The 23,671-nt window shown below is 38.6% G+C and overlaps 1 long non-coding RNA gene across 3 annotated transcripts in view; it reads left to right on the top strand.

The window, feature by feature from the left end:
• The first annotated feature begins 406 nt into the window (after positions 1–406).
• The window catches only part of LOC121073215, a 342,593-nt gene continuing 319,328 nt past the window's right edge, over positions 407–23,671 (top strand). For 2 of the 3 annotated variants that reach the window (XR_005821565.1, XR_005821567.1), the window contains exon 1: positions 431–469. This is a non-coding gene — a long non-coding RNA (uncharacterized LOC121073215). Of the gene's footprint in view, positions 470–23,671 lie in introns of all 3 variants that reach the window. The other variant, XR_005821566.1, reaches the window with a different exon arrangement.

The raw sequence follows: 23,671 nt of genomic DNA, 5'->3' as shown, positions 1-23,671 counted from the left end.
TGATACCCCACAATACAGTTTTGTTTCAGGCTCTGCATCTGCCTGGCTTTTGTTAACATAATCAAAATGGTATACTTGAATAAGGAATTCTGATTCTGTAGCTGATGTTATAGCATATCACTATTCTTAAATTCCTCTGGGTGGGAACGAATGACTGCATACTTGCATTGTTTTAGAAGCACTGTGCAAGCTTTTTTTTTTCTTTTTACCTTATCTTTCATGACATTATGAGGTAACTTTCTTCAGGTTTCTCTTACAATTACTACAGCTTTTTAAGTATAGATATTGATGTTCTTAAAGCCGCAAAAACTGTGGCAAAAGATTAGTATCATTCCTAGCATCAGTTAGGCATGCATTTTACTGAGCCCAAGGGAAATGCTTTTAAGTAACTGTCCTCCCCCCCCAGCTTCTGTGGGAAGAAATCCATGTATGTAAGAGTCAACTAGAGACTGACTTCAGCTCAAACAAGGTACTTCTTTGCCTTATGTGAAGTAAAGCCATATAAGTCTATTTTCAAAAACAAATTTTTAGTTTTTGATATGCTACTAAATGTGTTTGAAAATAAGTTTACATCTTATTTTCTTTCACTATTCTAAGTGAACTCATTGAGACTTTTGTTTATTTTAAAATTTTTGTATTACAAAGATGTCTGAATAAAAGGTAAGCATTCTACTAATGAACCCACAAATACAGATTGAAAATGTTTCTGAAATGCTTGGGAATCGGCCTGTTCCTACAGAAATCAATGTTCTACCATATGGGGGATGACAGATGAAATAGCACTTTGACATGTTGCAACAGTAGAATAAAAATACCAGTCACCATAATCCAAAGGAACCTTAGAGTCACAACCCCATCTGAGAGAATTATGTCAATGTATCAATTAATTTAGGTTTATTACTAAAAGACTTACCTATAAATGCAAATATGACCAGGATAATTTGTTATGATGTGTGTTTTTTGAATCCCGATTTGGCTTACAAAATGAAAAGTACCAACACAGGAGGCAGAGCACCATGGACAGTGATGGTGGCATAAAATGCAATGCTGATGACTTAGAAAAAAAATGTAAAATAATCTTTGAAATACGTTCACAGTTTCGCTCTTCCTGACTTTGTGGTTATCATTAGAGCTTTAGCTACTTCTACGAATTTTAAGCATGGCATTATTCATTTAGACTTTGGGCTCCAACTACTGTCACTGTCTTAATTCAGCCCTCCCAATCTTTAAAATTAGCTTATTTTTCAATATTTGCAAACCTTGAAATGACTAATTAAATAGGCCTGCACCTTTTATAAGTTTTTTTCACCTGTTTTCAAATGGTGCTGGCTTGCATGGATGTTGGTCCCTGGAACTAGAGGTCATGGTTCTTCATTCAGGCAAGGGAAAGACTACAATTCAGTGCGAGGGGATATTAAGCCAAGTTTAATTTAATTCTCTGCTCTGTTCAGAGCAAGTACAGTCCTGGCAGTTGTTCAAAAACAAAAAGGGCATAAATATCACAGTTGATGTTCCTTTTACAATCTTTTTGAAAATTGTGATGCAAATCTGTAGGCAAGCTCTGAAGTACCAATCACTGGACTTATTCCTCTTCCATTATTCATCTGTTTCATAAGATATTTTAATGACAAAACCCCGTAAGTCTTCACTGTAAAATAAGATGCTAATATAAATTCTTTTAGGTGTCTCAAAACATCTTGGGAAGCTGCATATTTCAGTTGCTTTGGCCATGTTTTTATTTTTATTTTTTACAGTTTAATGAAAAATGACTTTTACGGAACATTAATATGCCTGCTTTTAATTTTAGCCTTGTTTACTTTTGTCTTGATGTAGACTTTCTAATAGGTATAATGTGTGTATATATTCTCACAGGTCTTGATATGGCCCCAGTGATATTAAGCAAGTAAATGGAAAATTACCTATAAGAATGATTTAAAAAAAAAGTCTACATAAATAGTTGCAGAAAATGTTTTCAAAAGCTAGGAAGGGTGGCGCAATTACACAGTAAAAATACATTTATGCCTGTATAGATTGGCAGATTAAGATACTTTAGTTTAAGAATACAAGAAAATAAAGAGTCAAACTGAAGGTCCAGCTAGCTTAGTGTCCTTTTTCTCAAAAGGAAACCAGTATGAGCAGTATTAACTGGGTTTAAGGACAGGGCAAATCTCTAATGGTGGTGTCCAAGGAAAATTACCTGGACTCCATCAATTTGCAAAATTGTGTCTTAGAATTAAAAGGTTCTCAGTGGACTTTTCATTTGTGAGTTTCCTACCTGTCTGTCTAAAATAGAAAATTTAGCAGATAAAGGCTTATGAGATTTATGTTAGAGCATGTGTACACTTGGAAGTGATAAGACTAATTCAGTTATGTGTATACAATTTACAGTGCTCTTTCCCAAATTTACTTTTTTAAATAGTTAATCCCTGCACATACTTCCCATTACTTTAGGAATGACAAATGGGTAGATGATGTTGCATGAAACCATTTAATTCTTCAGTCAGAATTATGCTGTAGTTTCCCTAGGCTTATTTTCTTCACGTCTTACACCTATTTTCAGATCATTAATGTCATGAATAGATTTTTTTTATGTGTGTGTGGACTGTGTTCTGTGTTGTTAATTAGAATGAGCACATACAGCGAGTGGGCTAATTTAGCTTCTATGTACAGTTTGAAAGCAGATTTTTAAGCAAATGACTGATTTTTTTGGCATGAAAACCCAGGAACATATGGCCATGTGACTGTGTGTAAAAGCGCTAATTTAGTGTGTAACTTTTCTGACCTTGTCTTAGAATTGAGGTGAGATGTAAGCCATAGATCTGTAGATATTAAGGCCATCAGGGACCTCAAAATGACTTGTGATTATCTAGTCTGACCTTTCTTTCTAACGAGTGACATAGAATTCACCTCCATCCTGGCTTTTGAATCCAACATCTTTGCTTGAATTAGGCTTAGATATTGTGTTTAAATTCATCCATTCATGATTTTAGCGTTCAGCTGTGTATAATCCTGTGTGTGCTATTAATATCTCTTGCCATAACACATTTATTGTCTGAATATGCCTAGATTCAGGTTCAATTATTTTAGCCTTATCCTGTCTTTGTCTACTACACTGAAGAACTTGCTCTGCCATCGAATTCTTCTCCCCCGTTGATGCTGAAACTGCCCATTAGGCATACTTCAAGGATAAGAAATTTTCTTGAACTTATTCAAAATCTTACATATATTTTTTGATTCCTTTCTAAATCTACATTTTTTCCACATTTGTCTTAAAATCTGGGCACCAAAATCAGATGTAGCATACCAGAAATATGTTCTCTGTGGAAAAGTATAAGTGTGAAACACCGCTTTACACCTGTCTTGGCTTAAATTCCACTTTAGAGCATGTAGCCCTTTCAAGCTGTCACACTGAGTTTGACGGAGTCTGACTCCATCTCCTGTCTTTGAATGACTGATACCTGGAAGTGGATACAAATATTCTCTTAGCTGCAGCTTCGTTGCTAAAGGAAGATAGACACAATTCATTGCCTCTATCAGAAATGTCAAGGCACTGGAAACCTGTACCAACAGCTGAGATTTTTCAAGATTTGCTTTATCTAATGTTTTTGGTCACAGATATGACCTTGCCAGACTCTTCGGGGGGGGGGGGGGGGGGAGGAAAAAAGAAATAAAGAGAAGGAACTATGAAGAAAGTTGTTAAGGGAGGAGTGCTTCATGAAATAGTGATTAAAGTTTGGCAAAATGATATGGAAATACTGTATGCACTCTCTCCATCTGGTTACGTCCTCTCAGGGTCAGTGAAAGCTCAGTGTACTGGTGGAATGTGGGACAGCATGAGGTGGTGGATTAGTGAATTCAACAGTAAATTTTGTTCTCTTCAATCCAGTTCTTTTCAGCTTTAGCGTCAGGTTAAGGATCCCAAAGCAGGGATAAGGAGTGAAGAAATATGCTTTCTACATATTCTGTTCATATGTTAAACCTCATCTCTGCCCTCCTAGTGTTTCTGTACGGGTGTGTATCCCTCTCCTCTGCCAGTCACTGTTCAGTCTGATTGCAGTCCTTAACTTCTGTCAGCTCTCAGGGGACATGGCTCGTTCAAACTCTCATTCTTAGGATTTGCTGCCTTTAAAAACTGTGTTATATAAAGGGCAGCAGCCTTATAGCATATTGAGCCATGTGAACAGCGGGATCTGCGTGGCAGTCCGTGGGGTTACTGAGTTATTTTTCTGACTCCTTGTGAGCCCAAAAGCTGCCCTTTCACAGCTGGTTTTCTATTCAGCCTCTCACAGAGCATTTCATTTGTTACCTCAACTATATTTCACCACGTATTGTTCTAGCTTCTGCTCTGATTCCGCTCTGTGACATTGCTCTTCATTTACCTCTCAATATTTTTGTCACCTGTAGTCTTCATGGTAACAACTTTATAGATGGCACTTATCAAGCCATTGGTAAATTTTAAATAGGTGTGTACCAAGCAATCCCTGTAGTATTCACACGTGAAACTCAGTCTCTTGACAATTATTCAACAGTTAAAATTTCATTTTGAGACTATTGTAATTGGCTGGGTTTTAATTTATTTATTGCCTGTCACATAACTTCTCATATTCTAGTTGGTGGCTATGTTCAGTTAACCTTACAGGCTAGTGTAAAGCTTATCTTGGATATAGCAGAAGAAATGTAGACTTATGGCAAGGGCTTCTGAAAACTCTCCATCTTAAAGCAGGTGTAAATGCTTGGAACTGTTGTTTCATTTAAATGGCAAACACAAGAAACTCTAATAAATACAGATTACCCAAATAAATCCAAGTCAGGATGCTTCTGCTGAAGTGCAAATCTGTTGTCATAAAAATTTCTATAAAATTATCTAATTTCCATAAGCAGGTTTTCTATTGGATAATGATTTATTCATCTAATGTTTCTCCAGAGATCTTAGCTAGCAGCAGGAGCAGATCTCTTGAATAAAAACTTTTTTGTTGTTGTTTTTTTTTTAGTTTCTGTGGAGAAAGGTGATATTGTTTCCCAAAGTTGTTATGAGAACAAATGTTTTCTTTCTAAGGTACTTTATTTCAGAGAAGGTGAGATGTTAGGGGCAGGTTTGCCATCCTATGTAATAAAACCATGCAATTTTACTCTGAAAATCAGGTGATCTCTTCCATGCACAGTCTGCAGAAGTTCAGCCAGGCCTCTGGAACGTCATCAATCCCCATCAACACATGTAGCCCTGGCCCAAGGTGGCCTCATGCCTTGTGAGCAGCTCCCTGTGTCTCAGGGTGAGGAGCACTACCCTACAGAGCGAGATGGGCTGTGTCAGCTCTTGTTCCAGTAACATTCTTGTTTGCCATATATTCTTCCTACATCTTCTTGTTGCTTAGTACCTGTCCTTTGGGTTTTTTTGTCCCTATTTTCAGTTTTGTGTGATGTTTTCTCTAGTTTGTGAGGTGCCCAGAATGTTGTGCCAGACTTTGGGAGGAAAGACTAAAATGCAGTATCTAGAAAAGCTGTTTTGTGATGCACATGACTTACAGGCTTATACCAATTTCCCCTCTCTTGGGAAAAGCCAGCCACTTGGGCTGACTCCCAGCCACCTGCTCTCTCCCACCTGCCCCGTTCCTGCTACATGAAGTCATTTTGTGCTTTTTGGTAAGGAGTGGGGCTGTCGGACACCCTGAAATCCACAACGCATTCACATCGTTTTGACCTCAATCTATTCAGCTGCATGGTCCATGAGCCATTAGCTCTCGTATATTCATTTATGTAGTTGTTGCATCTCTCCCACCTGTGAGAGAGGGGCCTTTAAGATGCTCTGTAAAAATGTCCAATTGTTCCTTTAAAACCATCAGACTGAATAGGACCTGCTTTTTTCTTTCATTCTACCATTTTCCTCTTCTGCAAAAAAGGATACTGCAGAAAATAAGGGACAGGTAATTGTTTAGGTTTTCTGCTTGAAATTGTTTTTAATACTGAAGCCCCGTCATTCTTACTGAGTGACTGAGGAAAGGACTTAAAAGTATGCTGAAATTAAATCACTGTTTAGGGGGAAAAAAAATGATGGTAAGCTTATGCTGTCTCTGCCATTGCCTGCAATAAAAATAAAGGACAGTGATTCTTAATTCTGTTTGCATTTGATTTTTCTGTCTCTATTATTCTCCTCATATTGACAGTGTACGGTGTAATCCTTCTAGCAGGCTTCTGACTAAATGCCTAAGTAAAGCCTTCAGAGTTGGTAAGTGGAGACAAGAATGAGTTAATTGGGTTTCTTTATCTCCCTGCAAAGCAGTAGGTATGCTTCAAAAAGACTGAGGAATGTTGGTCATGTGTTAAGTTTTCATCCTTTTTGAAAAGACAGAAGGAAACCAGAAGATCCTAATAAAAGCACTAAATACTGTTATCCTGCCAGGTGTCAGCCTATCATTTGATTCAACAAGCTGCAAACAACCTCTTAATGGCAGAGGCTAGCTGGGATGTTATTCAGATCTCTTTGCAGGCAAAGTATCCTTCTAGTATTTCCAGGTGGCTGAAAAAAAAAAAAAGCAGAAGCCAATTCATAGGTCCACTTCAGCACAAGATAATAATGCACCTTCTTGTTCTTAAGGCCCCAAGGAGTTTTTCTGAGGACTGTTCTGGAAAGCAGCAGTTACAGTAGATGATAGAATTAAGTAAGTGTCTTTGCTGTTGAAGTGCAAGCAGTATGTGTAGGATGATACCAGTGTATGTGATCACTGAAATGTGCAATGTAACCTGCATGTCACCTGAGGTAAGTGCATCAGTGACTAATATAACTGCTTATAAGGGATTCCAAGCTGCTGCAGATAACGTTATGGCCATACCATGAATATGGTGGAACATCAACAGCAGTTGCTGAAACAAGATTTCAAACAAGATGAGCTGTATGTACTCATTGTTATGGCCATCTTTCAAATTTGGCATTTCAGAAAGCTCTTACAAGTATTTTCCTGAGAGAGTCCCTTGGCTAGCTGGGATCAGGCAGTGCAGTGCTCCTACAACACAGTCCAGCTCGTTAATTATCTCAAGAATGTTTCAGGCTATGTCTTAACTCAGATAAGTGACTAATCTCTTTTCTGGAACGTAATGTCCAGAAAATGTTTCATGATGAAGCATTTCAGCAGATTGCTTGGATTTCTTGTTGAACTAGTGGTCTTGCTACAGTGAGCAGCAAAGCTCAAAGTGACTGGTAGAGGGAGCTTCTTATTCTAGGTAAGCCAGAGAAGCCATCTGAAAGCTTGTGTCAGGCATTTGGAGACTTGCGTGTAAAAACTAATCATGCTCTCTGAAATCTGGGCACTGAGATACACTTGTGCACTCTGCTCATGGGGATGAAAGTTATTTTCTTCCTTTTTTATAGTTCTGTTGAATGTTGCAGCTTCCAAACTTGTCGCAGATTTTTAGAAGCTTTAGAAAGCTAAGAATGGGATGGTTTCACGTATTTGCTTATTGCTTTAAAGGTAATATTTAGGTTTATGTTGAAAGGTTTATTGAATACTTGCATTCTAATTATGTAATGGAAATGGAGCCCAGGTGGTGCATATGCAATTGGTGGGGCACCGGCACATATTCCAGAAATACAGCTGTTTTTATTCTTATGGTAAAGTTCAGAGGCACCTGGATCTTAACTGTAGGAAAACAGTGAATTAAATATCTTGCTCCTAAAGAGAATCATTAGACTGTTAGAACAGAAATGTGTGTTTTTTTATTTCAATTAAAAAAAAAAAAAGTCCTTTGTATAAATTACTTAAAATAAATGGAGCGTGATCAGGCTTCATGGTTTGATGAATGCTGTGAAAAATCTCCCAAGCAGTATTTGCAGAATTGTGCTCAGTATCAAATGTGATTATTTTTGTGCATATTTGATTCTCAGTGGATACAGTAGGATGTGGCTGACATTATGTAGATTTCAATACGTGGAAAATATTAAAGTGAAAGAGTTACTTCCCACTGTAAACTATAGAAGGGCACGGTTGGGATGCAGTGTTGTAAAAAAAACAACACTTAAAAACATTTAAATTGTGTGCTACCTCCTAAAAAAAAAAAAAGGCAACAAACCAACCAACCAAAAACTAAACAAAAAAACAACCCACAAATGCTACCTTACATGACTATTTCATAAAATTTAATTTTTCGTGACAAAATTGTTGTGTTGTGTATTTGCAAAAAAAAAAAAAAAATCTTTAATGACCCAATTTGCAAAGCATTTGGTGGTACAAGGAGGAAGCCTTTGTTCCCTCGGTAGCTGCAAGAAGACAAAGGTTTGAGAACAGGAGTTGTGCTGTGCATGTGACTGGTGTTTGTGCAGTGTGCGCCTGAATGGTCTCATGTTAGCATCATTATGTGAGATAATCTTACTTCTAATGATAGTAATAAATAAAAACACATCTAAGGCTGTGACATTTTAGGATGCAGTGTTGCTCAAATCAGTTCTGCCCGTCGGTTTTACATCAACACTCGCTTATTGAAATGGGTGGGTATTAGTGATGCCTGTTGCATAAATCCCTTCCAAACAACAAACATCCTGTCTGCTAATCCAGAGTAACCTTTGTGTTGGTCTGCGTCTATGCTGGATTTGCCTGTGGGGAAGAGGACATATTTTGTCCTCCAGTGGTGCACCCAGAGGCTGGATGAAAGCTGGGGAGGCTGGCAGGGAGGAGACTGAGCACAGTGCCCTGGGCACATGGCGAGCAGCCTGTGGTGCAGTGCCTGGTGGGCACAGGCGGCGTCCCTGCTGTGCCAGGGTCACCACCACTCTGCCCCGTGGAAACACGTGCTGGGAGTCTTGATGCTGGAAGGGGTAAAGAGCACACCTGTGTAGTGGAGGGAGGCCAAATGTTCCTTTCCAGTTGCAAGGAAAGTAAGCAATGCATTTTTATCTGTTCTGGAACAAAAATGACATTTCTTTATTCAGCCATGCGCCAATATCCTCTTCATTGTACTGTTAGTTTTGAGGAGGGAAAGAAGCTGAAACTGGTGCTGATTTCTAACAGGCTGAAAATACCAGAAAGAGGTTGGATTAGCTGAGTCAAGCTGGTGCCTGAAGAGGACGTTTGGTTCTAGTTTTCACTTCCTTAAAATAAATAAAGGCTCCCTCCACTTAGCTTTCCTTATTTTTTTCCTTAAAAGTCATTAAATTGTCAATGTAATACAATTTAGCAAAAATTATTCTCTGTAGAGCTAGACAGCCTAGATATAATAAAATATAAATCTATTATCTTTATGCCAAAAGGGAGTATAACATACGGAACTCATCCTCTGTGTGCAATAGTAAATAAAATGAGCAGTATGTATTGGCCACTGGGGAAGAAAAGAAAACATGGAAAAGGAAAGTTGTGATGTTGATTTTAATCCTGCAGTATACTTTGCCTTTCTCAAAAGGCATTAACTATTTTTTGTACGTTGGTGGCTTAAAGATAGGAGTCATCCAGCTAATAAGCTTTAACTACTTCACTGCCCGATTTCAGGCCTTAAGATTTTTTTAAGATACTTTTTTTTTCACTTCATTTTCATTAATTGGCAGTAGTGCTTCAACAGTTTAGGGCTTCTCCTTAAGTAGTGTTACTGTTCTAATTAAACCTACTTCTGAAATCTGTTGCATTAGTATAGGCCACACAGAAGAACCTCTGAATTACATTTCTTTCCTACCTCATCTCTTGTTTCTGATGAACGGAAGCTCAGGCTGAGGCTTAACAGTGGATGACTTGAGCTGGATAATGTGACAATGAATCAGTCACTTCTCTGTTTTGCTTCACCTGTCTCCCAGGTCAATGGTGAACAAATTCACCACAATCTCCCTGCTGGCTTGAGGAAAACTGGGGTACTCAGGTTACCATAGTCACACATGAGTTGCCATAACACACAGGTTCCTTGGTGGATCTGTTTTCTGTCAAATCATGTTCCCAGCACTGCCCAGCTGCAATGATGATGGAGCAGTCTGAGATCAACATCGTATTTTTGTGTGCCTTCTAAAACGAAAAGGTGAACACTTTGGAAAACGCTTATTTGGACCACATACTAAATATATTGCCTGGCAACTTACTAAGAAAGAGAGCGTCTGGTAGTAGGTGCTTCAAGAGAGAGGTGCAAAATCATCTACACTAGGCAACTGTGAGGGGCTGAAGCCAAGAGACAATGTCCTGAGTCCCAGTGGGAAGTACTGAGGCTTAGCCTTGAAGCATCAAGGCTGCTTTCTCTTCCTGTGATCATCTGCACTGTACTCAATGCTTCAGTTCCTGTGGTTCAGCTAAGTAATACCAAGCGCTGTTGGAAATATTGCTGTATTCTAATTGTCAGTAAAAATTAGCACTAATGAGTTATTATGTAAGTGTGAATGGTGTGTGAGCAATACAGAAAGCAGAAATAACAGGAGGGAGGGATGTGTTTACTCCTGCTTTGCTGAAAGCATTGATTAAGACTGACTACATTAGTAAAGGAGCAGCATTGGTCAGAAGGAAAAGAAAGTGATATACCTGTTACAGCCTGTTTGGAGCTGATGAAATAACAGGTAGGAAAATGCATTATTAAACACCATTTCCAGAAACTGCTTTTTTAGGGCTAGTTATACTGCTAGAAAGTTGGCTGGTATGCTGTAAACAGCCCTTCACTATAAACTAGAATTCATTGTCTGTTCCTTGGAGCTCTTGCATTAAGTACAAAAATGAATACATAAATACAGATAAAGAAATAATGGCATTCATAAGTAATTGGTATTGTGCAGTTTTTCTACAGCAACAGTGGCAAAATTCCAGCAACAAAAGCTTTGGTTGCCTCTGAGCTTCCCGTTATCTCCGAGGGGAAATTAATTGTGGTTATTTAGTACAGGAGACATATTTAAAGACTGCAATAGCCATGAGGATTGTGTGAAGTATGTGGGAGTAGGAAGCACATATTAAGTGTATAGATTATTACTCACTAATGGCATGCACACAAGACTATCAGGCTCACGTTTTTTATTAAATGTTTTGATTACTCATTGGGTGTGTGTCACTAAGAACACGATTCACATCTTCTAATGTATGCCCTCCATCAAAAGTTCAGATTTGATGGCGCTCTCCAGGAGCCTATATCTTTGTCTCCCTACAGAAGTACCATCGCTCTCCAAGTGTCCCTTAAATCCTTAGGGCTGTGGTTTATTGAGTAGGGGTTGTAATTTGCCTGCTGCTTTAAGGCCAGTCTTAGTTGTCTGTGACTTTTGGTAGTGCTATGGAAATACACCACGCGTTTGGAAAGGTGCACCCCTCTTCCCCTCTTCCCTTCCCTATGCTGCACCCCCTGAAAGGGAGGAAGTGCTTAGACTTTGAGGACTCTAGTTCTAGAAAGACCTAAGGGCACATCTTCCCCAGCTGGTTTAGCTACCAGCAGTGATTATGTGGTTCAAGGGAAGGCATGAGCCCCTGAACAATAACACAGGTGGCACACAGGAAACCTGGGTTACTTTTAAGCAGAAACCTCCCCTGTGCCAGGGACACCATCCCTGTCTGCAAACTGATGCTGAGCTCATGGGTTTCAAGGCATTCAGGGGATGTGCTAGTTTGGCTCCAGTGCTGACAGCTTTTCTCAGCCCTTGAGCACAAACTGAACGGCTGGGCTGGGGCCAGGCAGTCTGGAGAGGCAAGTTTCATCTCCTCTGTGTACACAGAATGAACTACTGAATAATGATAGGTCCTGTTGATGCCACAAGAACTTGGTAAAGTGAAATCTCATTTTTTAGTGTGGGAGCAAGAATTGGAAGACTATTTCTCTCCTTTTTAGAATAGGTCAGTTTCTGGTAGCAGAAAGACAAGTATGCTTAATTGACTTCTACGCTGAGCTGGAGGAGTCTAGTCTGTGGTGAGAGGGCAATTAATTTAGTCCTGGCTGGACTGTCACTTGGATAACTGGATTTGGCATCTGTAATGGGATCCTTCCTGTGTCACAGAAGCTCCTGAAATGGAAGAGCTTTTCCTGTCCTTGCTGATCTGAGGGAAATCTCAACTCAGGTGGCAGGACTGAGAGGCTCCTCTTGGAACCTGTAATTGCTTTTCAGGGCATCTTTTTCAGTCAGGAGTTAAAGAAGATGTAAAAGTCAGGAGTGGAGAAACAGTGCCAGTACAGTGATCTGAACTGTTGGCACATATTGACTGAAGTGATGCATGCATGATGAATCTACAAATTAAGACAATTAGTAGAGGGAGAAATATTATTTTTTAAGACTGTGGAAATGTCAGCAAATGTTCTGGCAAAAACAAGCTGATTAAAAAAAAAAAAGCAAGCAAATAATGAAGCAATTTCTTGTTTATCTTTTTTGGAAACTTTTCTTAATCGTTACTTTTTTCCCCTCACTTCAGCATATTTTTGGAGTATAGTCTCCAAACAAACTTGTCCTGCTGTTGCTGGCTGTCACTCATGAAATGCCCTGTAATGTTGAGAGAAATAAAGAGAAAATGAAGATTTGGTCCTCTTTATCGTTCACATACAAGAGAGGGTCTTTAAAAAAACTTCTGTTCATGTTATTCGCCAATCTACTAATTGTTACTTATGTGCATTGTATTTACAGGCGGGGTCTAATTTAAATGATAAAAGCAACAATCCACATACTAGAAAATTCCTCAGCTAGATGTTGGATGTAGATGTGATGAGGAAATATTGAGTGGAAAATGGTAGTTCATCAAGCTCAGCAGCAGTTTTCACAACACTTTTTTATCAGAAAAAGTTTCTCAGGTGCACTAAAGGATTTCTGGGAAGAAGGGGAAAGAAATGTGTTGCGGTATAGGAAGTTCAGGACACTTTGTTCCCAGTTCAAGCCTTATTAATTTAAGGACTTGAAGGAGGTGAAGGACTGAGTTTCCAACTCAAAAATCCGTATGACTGATTTGTGAGGGACAAGGTGTGAGAGTTGTATTGTATGAAGAAAAGGTACAAAAGTTGCTAGAGGTACCCTTCCTTTCCCTTTTTTTCTAAACCAGCTGTTTTATTTCCTTTTCCTGGCTACTCTTACTTGGGATTAATGCCAGACACTCAATAAAAAGAAGGAAGGATAATGACTGACGGACATCAGGAAAAGTTTGTGCTCTGATAACTATCAGTTGTCAAGTTATCCAGCCTTCAGCTGCAGTAGGAACAAGTGTTCTCCTGCGGAATTAAGGGAAGGGACATGGTGAATGGAGGAGCTAGGCGGATTGATATTCTGTTGGTTTCCTTTTGGACTGACCTCAGCTTCTTTGGAAGAGCTGAATAAATTCTGACTCAAACAATGGAGAGAACAAAAGCTGCAAATTCTTCCCTGTCTGCCTTCTTGGCTCTGTTCAGGGCATAAAAACTAGGCAGACTCCAATGACTCAAGACCCTCTTTTATCTTCTAACTCAGACTGTTTTGCCTTTGTAAGAGCCTTGGAAGGACCCTGAACTTGAGAGATTTAGGAAGTAAGGCTGTGTTTGTGCTGTAGTCAGATATGGTTTGCGAATTACTCCTTGCTCTGCTCCCTGATCATCTGGACTCTCCAGAGGCTTGCTGAAGCACGATGTCACTATCTCCATTTCTGTGTCCAGCTTTTCCAAGAGAAACTAGATGTCCTGGACAGTGGGATGCATGGTCTGGTCTCCTGTTGGCTGGTAGTCAGGGACCCAAAGCTGGGGAGTACTCCTGGGTCCTTCGCTGTTTGCAGTGATGTAAGAGCTTTGCCATCTATCTCTTTCTTCCAAAGACATCTCTTGCAATACAGATTATTAATTTTGGAGCACAGAAGAAATAGTAAACAATTTAGTAAGTATGGAAGTAAAGATCAAAACAAATTAGTCAGGCATCTTGCCAGGAAGAGAGAAATTAAATGGATTATAGATATAGCATTATTAATTAGTATCAAATCTGCTTTAGCTCTTTGTACTGTACAGATCATCATTTTCCCCTCTGCTTCTTGTTCTTGTTGTCTCTCAATTTTCTTTTTCCTTCTAATGTTGACAAATGATTTTTTTCCTCTAAAAGATTAAAATTCGTCTAATAATACTGAAGAAAAATACTATAAATCCTCTTTGCTTTAATAGCAATGAAATCCAAATATAGGAAATTGCTTTAATTGACAGGTAAGAGTTGTTTGGGTCAAATAGTCTTTATCTGATGGAGGAAAGATCAGTAAAGTGGTCCTAATTAATTCTATGGATGGTTTGTTTAATCAGATCAGCAAAGTAGTGCTTTAGTTATATCTTAATTAGCATTTTATATACTATAGAAACTTACAGAAATGTGCTTGAATACCTTTGAAAAAAAAACACAAACACAACAATGTTCCCCAGAAAAATAAAGAAGTGTAGTGCAAGAGTTCAGAGTAAATCCATATGAATTTGTTAAAACAACAAAACTTGTGTTTTGGCTTTGGAGGAAACCTGCTTAAATCATCTGGGTTATTTTTCAGTCTAGACAATGGTTTAATTGTACTGCGTGGAAGCAATTTGAACTCAATGCCAGATTTTTTTTAATATAAATGGTTTCCAATTTGATTAAGCAGGGGTCATATTTCTTTTGTCGTCAATTTTTTTCTAGATGAATTATAAAGGAGCAAAATTTTGATGAAATTGCCCAAACTGTAGGATTTTGAAGAACATGCACAGAAAGGCATCCTTTATCCACAGGCACAAGTTTTCCTATTGGATTTTGGCAGCAGCCTTGAATTTTACTGTTTGATGGATAATCATTTTACAGCTGCCCTTCAATAGAAAGATAGGGATCAAGCTCTCATCTTTATCCATTCCACCATCATTTTTAACCTCTGTGAACAGGCATGAGATTTTCAAGTATAATGAAAAAAATTTGAAACTGTGTAAAATGAATCAGAAAATTTGTCACAGTTGCTAGACGTGGCTTTTTCTTGTTGCAAAACACTTTTTAATAATTTCTGCAAGACACAAATGCAGATGTAATTCTGTAGAGACGGAAGGGAAAAGGAAGAGAAGAATTAAAGTATTTTAATATCTGTACATAAATGTATATTTACCTGTGACTTAAGTTCTAATTGTATTAGAATATTACAGACAGTAAAATGTACACCACTAGTAATCTTTTGTGTCTCCGTACATAGTCTGTACACATACATGTAGTCATGAAAATTATCAGTCTAGGATTTGCTTTTTATGAATGCTTTCCTCAAGAAAGTGGAAGACCAGAAATTATGTGGAGAAAAGTGCATGCTGAAATGTTAAAAATAAATAAATAAATAAATAAAAATAAAATAAAAATGCTCTTTATTCCAACTGAGAAGCCATGCATTCCTAAGTCTTGTAATGCTCGGGAAAGCAGCAGCTTCTGTGAGGTGAGACATAAATGGCAAGGCAGATAAATAATAAGAAAGAATAGGGAATATTCTGAAGGAATGAGAATGCTGTATGGAAATAAAGAACTCAGTAGTATAGCCATGATATTTGGGAAAACTATGCAGCTCAGATGAGGTTTTGGAATTATGCCAATTGTTTAGGGAGACCTAAACCATTAGAGATCATACTTGTATATGACAGAAACATAAAGCAGATGGAGAAGAATAGAGGAAATCAAGACAATAGAGGATGTTATGCCTCTTCTCACCTTATACAGCGTTTTGAACTCTGCTCTGGCATCAGACTTGGAATTTAGAAGCTGTTATACACAGGACTGTAGTATCTTTGTAAGTCATATGTATGAATAAAGTATATGTATTTTTTAATCAAGATGAATAGGTTGTTGTTTGACAAGTGTAGATTGCAGTGCTCAAGTGGGCATTTTAAATCTGTCATATTGGTTAAAAAAAAAGAGGTAGCCATTCAGGTAGGGGATGCAAAGAACTTATAAACCATCTTCTCTTCATTTATCTTTTAGCATGGTTTAGATTTATCTGCATATTCAAAATATCCTACTTCACCTAGCAGCACCATATTTTCGCATTAAACAGACTTTAAAACTGGAACTGTGTTTGTAAATAGGCCAGCAAATCAATAACATTAGAAGTACATATTGATCTAGGAAGATCAATCAGTCTGGAGGCTAAACATTTATTTCTACTGCAAGAATCTTCTGCCCATTACTTTATTCACTGGAGCTTTGGAATATTATCAGCTTGAATAAATGTCCAAACTCGTGTTACACCTTTGATTTTTTTTTTTTCCTCTCCTTTCTCCCACAAATTTTGAGAGAAGATGGTAAATGAAATGAAGGCCTTACATTTAGCTTAGTTTAGCTTAATTAAAAGCCTTTGGCCACTGCTCACGTAGTGACACCTGGTTACTCCTTCACATTGTCTCTTGATCATATGGAAGCTGGCATCATTCTCTGTGCTTCCATGACTTGCCCTAAAAGTACATAGAAGAAATATGTATTCTGTAATGCCTGTCTTCTTTCAGGTAAAGTAAATGCTAATTAAAAGCAGGAAAGAGTAACGCCTTAAGTTAGTGGAAAGTAAAAGTTTTTAAGACTTCTGCTTCTTGGATTAAGTTTCAAAACCAGAAAGGAAACATGGGAATTGTGTCCAAATTTAGGGAAAATAATTATGCCACATATTTGTTTCTACATCAGTACACTTCAGTCTATCAGAAGTGCTTTTAGAGTAAGTGAACATACATAATTACTGCTCTACTGTTCAGGTTACTCATTACACCACAGACTGTTACAAGAAGAAGAGATCATTTGGCTGTCAAGATTTAGTCACAGTCATTAGTACATCGCCTTTCTCTTGATACAGAATATGACGTGTTACTGTGAGCTGCTAGCGGTACATTATATGCACCACTGCATTTCCTAAATGGGGAATCAATTCTAACGGCCATTATCTTGTATCTTTTCCTGGTGTAAGTGGACAAGAATTTTACTCCACTGGGTAATATTTTTTTCTTCTTGCATATGCACAAACAGAGTAATAGAAGGGTCACAGGCAATACATCAGAGTAAGAATCAAGGTAACAGGCAAAGTACAAATATTCACTTGTTGATTCATTTTGGTGAGGGTTTCATACTGACTGGTGCAGTGTCAGAGCTATATTTCATAGAGTTCAGACCGTATATACCAACTACATTGAATAGGGATAGATTCATTTTTCTGTGATCTCTGTTGGTATTTGGATGTGGCTGGTTCTTACCAGGTGTGTTGCTTATGGTTTTATTTTGTCAATGTAAATGTCCCACAGAGGTACATAATTAAGATTGTTCACAGTTCTGTAACTTCTTTTGAGTGGAAATGACTGTCCCAGCACTTAAGGCCTCTTCCAGAGTTCATTGCTATCAGCTGGTGATATCAGCTCAAATACTCTTGATTTGTAAGTTCAGAATAGATAGTTCAGAATAGATCTTTGGTAGATATAAACTAAAATAGCTCAAATTTTTAGTTTTTGAATCCCAAGCACTCAAATTAAACAACTGTCTTTGTCTGCTTTAGGTCATTTTGTTCTTAGTTCACGCCATTGAAAGATTTAAGGTTAAGTTCTCAAGAGTTCATGCTAGGGCAGCCCTGTGAATAGGGTACGCACTTTCTCTTCTATCACTCCTGACTTGTGGGAGCTAAAGCTATTACATCAAGAACACGCTCCTTTCTCCTCATGTGCGTTCATTTCTTACTTTTTCTGTTGACATCAATGCCAAAAGTGCCAGCAGTGGTGATTGATTTAGTTAGTGTTTTTTAATCCTTCTTTGTAGGATACCCTGGCCCACAAGGACAGTTCTTCATGAAGTTACCATCCTTGTAGGAGAAAGGAGGGATATGTGATCATGCTGGGCTGCGTTTATGAAAAACAGGAGAGGAAAACATGAATGGGTTTGGAAATCATTATTTAGTGCTGTGGTACACTAAGCTAAAACCTGTTATTGAATCCATGTTGCCAGAATGTGCTATGCACTTTGGCAGGTGAGATGGCCTCAGGGCTGCTCAGCCAACTGAGGTGAATTAAATTGAGCTGGTTTTGTCTCTTGATCCTGAACTAGAGATGAATGAGGTTAACTAATGGCATTTGGCACAAATATACATGTGGGAAATCCAGCCCTCATTGCTGAAACTGTTGTGGGGATTGAGATCTGCCTGGAAGGGATTTGAGCCAGAGAGTCCCTGGTGGTGTGACAGAAATAAATGTCTGCCAGCCTGCTGTGCTACTGGGCACCTGTGTGGGTGATGGAAAAGGAAAGGTGGTGGGAGGGCACAGAGGGCTGCTTTTCAGAGTCAAGGGCTTTGGAGCCATGCAGGCTCTTGTTGTATGGGCATATAAGGGTCCTCATGCAGTTTCAGGTGTTTTAACTCTTCCATGTAGTATACTTTCTGCTCAATGTGAATTTTGAAAAAAAAAAAAAAAGTTTTCCTTTGAGACTCCTCCTAGTTTCATCTAAGGCAGAATAAAAGCTTTCCTTTGAATTTGTTGGTTTCATTGAGTGAGCTGGGAGCAGGTGACCTGCATAGTGTATGGAGCTGGCTGTTTCCTTCAGCCCAATATTGTTAGACATTCGTTGGCATAACACCAGCATATTCAGTTCAGCTTTGTTCATGGCTCTTTTCACTCATTACCCAGAAACAGTTGCATAAATACATTCCAAGTGTGCAAGAATGCTCACAGCAACTGAAGGTCTTTAAAAACTGTGAAATAGGTGCTTGTGTGTTGCCTTGCGAATGAACGGAGTGGCTGCAGTGTGTCAGTGGTGCTTTCTGCTTGGAGAACCACAGCTGGGATGCAGAAGCAATAACACATCTTGGATGTCAGCCCAAAAAGCGGGTTACAAATTGTGAGAGCAGCAGTTGCGTGACATAGTAGTTGCAGTTCTTTGGTTGTGACGTTTTTTGTATGCATTGAACATTTGTGGAATAACTCTGGGTACCAAATTTGTTAACAGCATGATTTGCTTGTGATTAATTTGTGAACAGAAAAAATCTATGTTAGTTATGTAAATGGGGCTTGCTTCTGGCAGAGGCATTTTGCCAGACTGCCTCAGTAATTATAGGTACGTAGTTGAAACAGTACATGGTAAAACTGTCTGCATAACTCCTGATGGCAGTAAGGGTACCAATGCCTTCTCATTCCATAGGCCACCTGAAAAGGGGGCGGGATCCACACAAGGATTCAGCATCCTTTATTGTGTCAAGCATTTTATGATTACCTCGATAATCTTTAAAAGAAGTTTTTCTAAGATTTCATTCAGTCTCATTTCAAAATGCTGTGGTTAACACTGTCGGATATCCAGTTCTTATTTGTTGCACAAGCTGCATCATACTTCTGTTGCTTGCTAGGCTCTTGTGTAGCTGCGAAGCTGGAGAGCCTAGTGGGGAGGATTACAGGACTGAGTGAGCTTTTAGCAGAGTGCCGTTTTGAACCTGGTTGACAGGCTGCTGGATAGATATCTCCAGGTAAAACAGAGGGAAATTTGTGAAAAGTTCAGCCCGTGTATGCTGAACTCTTAGCGATGTTTGTTCACTGTAGCATCAAAGCAAGAAGTTCTTTAACCAGAGCAAGAGTTACACATGTGTGCAAGTGGAAGTTAGGACTTCTTAAAGAGGGTAGCAGTGATATCCTGAGAACAGAGGATACCAAAATACCCTTGTATTAGGCAAAAATTCACCTAGATGTTGCTTTCACAGTAACCGGTGAGCATTAAGAGTTTGGATGATTTTCTGTAGTTTTTTCCTTTCTGTTTCTATACCACTTCTAAAGCTGCCAGCAAGTAATGGAACAATTGTTTCCAGCTATTTGTGTTCAATAAGTGGACAAATTTTATGATGCACACTTAACTTGTTGTGGTTTATGATTAAGCCAGAAAGCACTCTTTTTTTTTTTTTCCTCCTCTAAAACATTCACTATCAAATGAGATTTAAAATGCAATCCTTGTAAAGCAATTTACGTAGTCTAGGAGGTTATCCTGGGAAATTTCTTCCAATGCAGGGACCCTTTAGGCTTCATAACAGCAGTACTGGCATCTTAAAAAGATGTTTACAACTTTTAGTAACAGCATACCTACCTTAAGCAAAATGAAAACAACGGTCTGAACAGGGAAAGAAAACAACACGCTAGATCCAAGTAGCTATGCTATAAAGCGTTACTAATCCAAGAATGCTACATATCTCCAATGGTAAAATGAGATTCTTGATATTTTCTGGGGAACACTTGAGACACTTGCAAAGCTGGCGTTGACAGGTCAGAGGTACAGCTGCTAGTGTAATTTGATTCTTTACTAGTTGCAGTTTCCACTTCTACTTAGAGTTCCTATGTCCCCAAACACTAATGTTAATGTTTTAAAAACAGATTTTGGACTAGAATACAAGTACTGTTAGGGAAAAAGGGTTTATCTTTCCTTCTGAATTCTACAGGAGAAATTAGTGGCATGCTGTGACAAGTGCTTCAGACAGTGAGCCTCTCAAAGCAAAGAGGCTTTGATTTTGGGCTGTAGCGTCTGCACATACTGATAATCAAAAATTAATGGGCCCACTGTAAGTGTATCCTCTGGGATACGTTTTTTTGTCGCTCAAATTGGAATAAACAAGGGTCAAAGTTCCTTATCAGTTTGAATTTGTGAGTCTTTATTGAAATGAAGGTCATCATGAAGAAAGCTGTGAGAGGTAAAAGTATGATCCACTAGACTGTGATTTCTTCCTCATCTTGCTTACAAAGCAACTGTTCTGTAAAAAATAGTATTCTCAGGAAAGATTGAAGGAGCTGTGAGCAGAGCTTACCTTTCATGGTAAAGCTGCAATTTACAAGTTGTTCTGGGTCGAACAGGACGTGGAGGTAACATGGGAATTCTTGGAGAACATCCTGACGTGTATAAAAGGTGAGACAGTGTCTGTTCAGATCAGAGAAGGAGTTAACGCTGTAAGCCTATGACTGTAGAGACATTTCAAAGAAGAGCAGGTAAAAGAACAATGCATAACTAAGGCTGCTATGGGGAATAGTCTAAATTTTGGGTGGGGGGTGGATGGAAAAAAAAAAATCAAAATCTATTTCAGCTGACCAAGCAAAAGGGAGGTTTCATAAGCATCAGAAGAAAAAGCAAAATAAAGGGATGTGTAGGCCTACTAATGAATGGAGAAGGAGGATAAATGACTTCTGGCAAGAGACACTTCAGGAGAGTTATACTGCTAGCAATGTCTGTTTTTCTTTTAAAGAAGAGTGGGAATGCGAGCTGATCGGCGAGGTCCTAGACACCACGATTCTGTAGGATCAAACCCCATGTACTGCCAGTTGCTTTCTTCCCATAGGCACATCACCTGAGGCTTCATTTTCAACACACTGGTTCCCAGTCCTGACAAAGTAGCTCTTCATCAGTGCAGGAGTGCTAATCTGTCTGACAGTTCTCATGCAGGACAGTTGGCATGTCTGAATTTTGCATTAGCATGACCTGAAATGAAGGACCAAAAATGGGCAACTGTCTGACAGAATGGAATTAATTGGGACTGAGTTTGCAATCTGTTTTCCTTGCAAAAAGAGTTTTTACCACTGCAAATAGTGAAGTATGATTTTGATACATAACTAATGAACTGACATATGGTATCCCTGTAAAACTTCTCCATTACAGAGATTATTTTAAATACCAAAAAGAGGACACATCTCCCACCAGCCTCATAGCAATTGAGGAGTTGCTTTCCTAGCATCTCCATGCAATTTCAGAAGCAGATTTACCACTTTGTTCTAGTTAAAATGAAAACTCACATGTTCTTACAGTAAGATTTGCAGTCAACACTTTGAAAGGATGAGCATGATATAAAGTGCAAAAAATAATGAAGTGTCAGAAAAATGGTCCAGAAGAGAGTGCCCAGCTTCTTTCCCCGTCCCAGTCTTATATCCACGCTTGTTTTAAACTCCAAATGATACCTTTTCTTTCACAATGATTCTGTATTTTTCTGCTGTTTAAAGTATACTGGGAAGAGAAAAAAAAAAGAAAACTATCTGAAAAATAAGAATCATCTGAGCACTGATTTTTTTCTAAAGGTGAAAATTTATTGCAGGGCAAAGAAGAGATTCCTGTAAGAGGCCAACATGACTGTTCCAGATGCTTTTCAGAGGAGATGTTGACATGGTCAGATGCTCATGGCATGTCAGTATTCTGCTCATGCTCTGAACTAGCAAAAGACAACTCAGGTCCAACCTGGAACTGTAGCTATTCTGCTGTTTGTGAAATGCATGTGTCAGCCTAACTAATACTGGTGCTGCCTCGTGTTCAGTCTGTCTGGGATGCAGGAGGGACTAGTCAGTGTGTGCGTGGGGCCTTGGAGGTGTGCCCAAAACATCAAACTTGGATTGAAACTGTGCAACAGTGAAAACAAACACATAACTAGGGGTACTCAGCACCAAAAAGCTGCAGGGGAAAAGTCTGAAAGGCAAAGACTAAAGACAGTTAAAACAAACAAAAAACTTAAACATATTCTATTAGTACACTTAAAGAAAGAAAACTAAGGTAAATACATGCCCAATACGTACAATAAAAATAATCAAAACAGTTAATGTTGTTTTCATGCGAGTCATCACAACAAATACTGCTTATATATTTCGTGAAATTGAGGTTAGTGAGGTGACAAAAATGCAGACTAATATTTGAAACAGCAAACATGGTGAAGTTTAGGTCAGCCTGGACAGGATGAAATTCACATAAAGGCACTTAAGAAAGGGTCAGAGTAATTTCTAAATTCTGATTATTTTGGAGAAATCACATAGCATAATGCAAGTCCAAGAGGAAGCATGGTGTCTATTTAAAGCAACTCAGGTAAATTTGCAGCTGGTTAGCTTTCAGCTTAACTCTGATTCCCAGAAATGTTCTGGACCAAATTACTACCTGGTCAGTTCTTACGTTGCTTCAGGGTAGCAAGGCAGTAAAGTAAAATGAAAGAAGAGTGAATTAGTGAACACCAGACCAAAGAAAATCAATCTAACTCCTCCCCCCCACCATTTTTTTTCCCCTATGGTTATTGGTCTTACTGTTCTTTTAGTCTTGTTGTTTAAAATAAATGAAAAACAAACAAAAAAGTGATAAATGGTCATTGGGTGAAGTTATTAGAAGGGTCCCATGAGAATACGTGCAGGGAATTGTGTTGTTCAGTGCACTTATAATGCTAGCTAAAAAGGAGACTGAGGAGTTAAAGCAAAAAAATTTACAATAGGAAAAAAGGTCAGAATAGTCCAAAGTCAAGCTGCCTGCGAAGAGCTGTAGAACTATTTTTCAATGCTGAATGACTAGGTAATAAAATGACAGATGAAATCCAATGTTGATAAATCCAAAATAATGATCCCAGGAAAAATAAATTCTAATGCATATACCACAATAAGCCCTACATTAGCTATTACCACTCAGAAAAGAGATCTTTAAAGTTACTGAGAGTAGTTCACTGAAAATATCACTTATGCACATTGAAAAGTCAAATAGACTCATAGAAATTATTAGGGAAAAAGGATAAAATAGGAAACATCTTTGTCATCCATAAATCTAGGTTTTGCTTGCACGTTTAATACTGTGCAGTTCTGATCACTCCTTGAAAAAGGACATAAGGAAAGGTAATAAAGAGAAGGGCAGCAAAGGTGCCGAGGGGCGAGGAATGACTTCCATGTGCTGGTGTAATTAGGCATTTTTGGTGTAATTAGGCAAATTAGGTGACTTGAAGGGGGAGTGCAAAAGGAAGGGTATACAGAATGCAAAAGGCACCCAGGGAGTTTCTCATCACTAATTCTCACAGTACTTAGTGGTACCGAGCACTGCTGTATTCAGTTATAG

This window comes from Cygnus olor, chromosome 7 (assembly GCF_009769625.2).
Source record: "Cygnus olor isolate bCygOlo1 chromosome 7, bCygOlo1.pri.v2, whole genome shotgun sequence".
Taxonomy (NCBI): domain Eukaryota; kingdom Metazoa; phylum Chordata; class Aves; order Anseriformes; family Anatidae; genus Cygnus; species Cygnus olor.
Note: the sequence above shows the minus strand (reverse complement) of the source record. Positions and strands in the feature narration are given on the sequence as shown.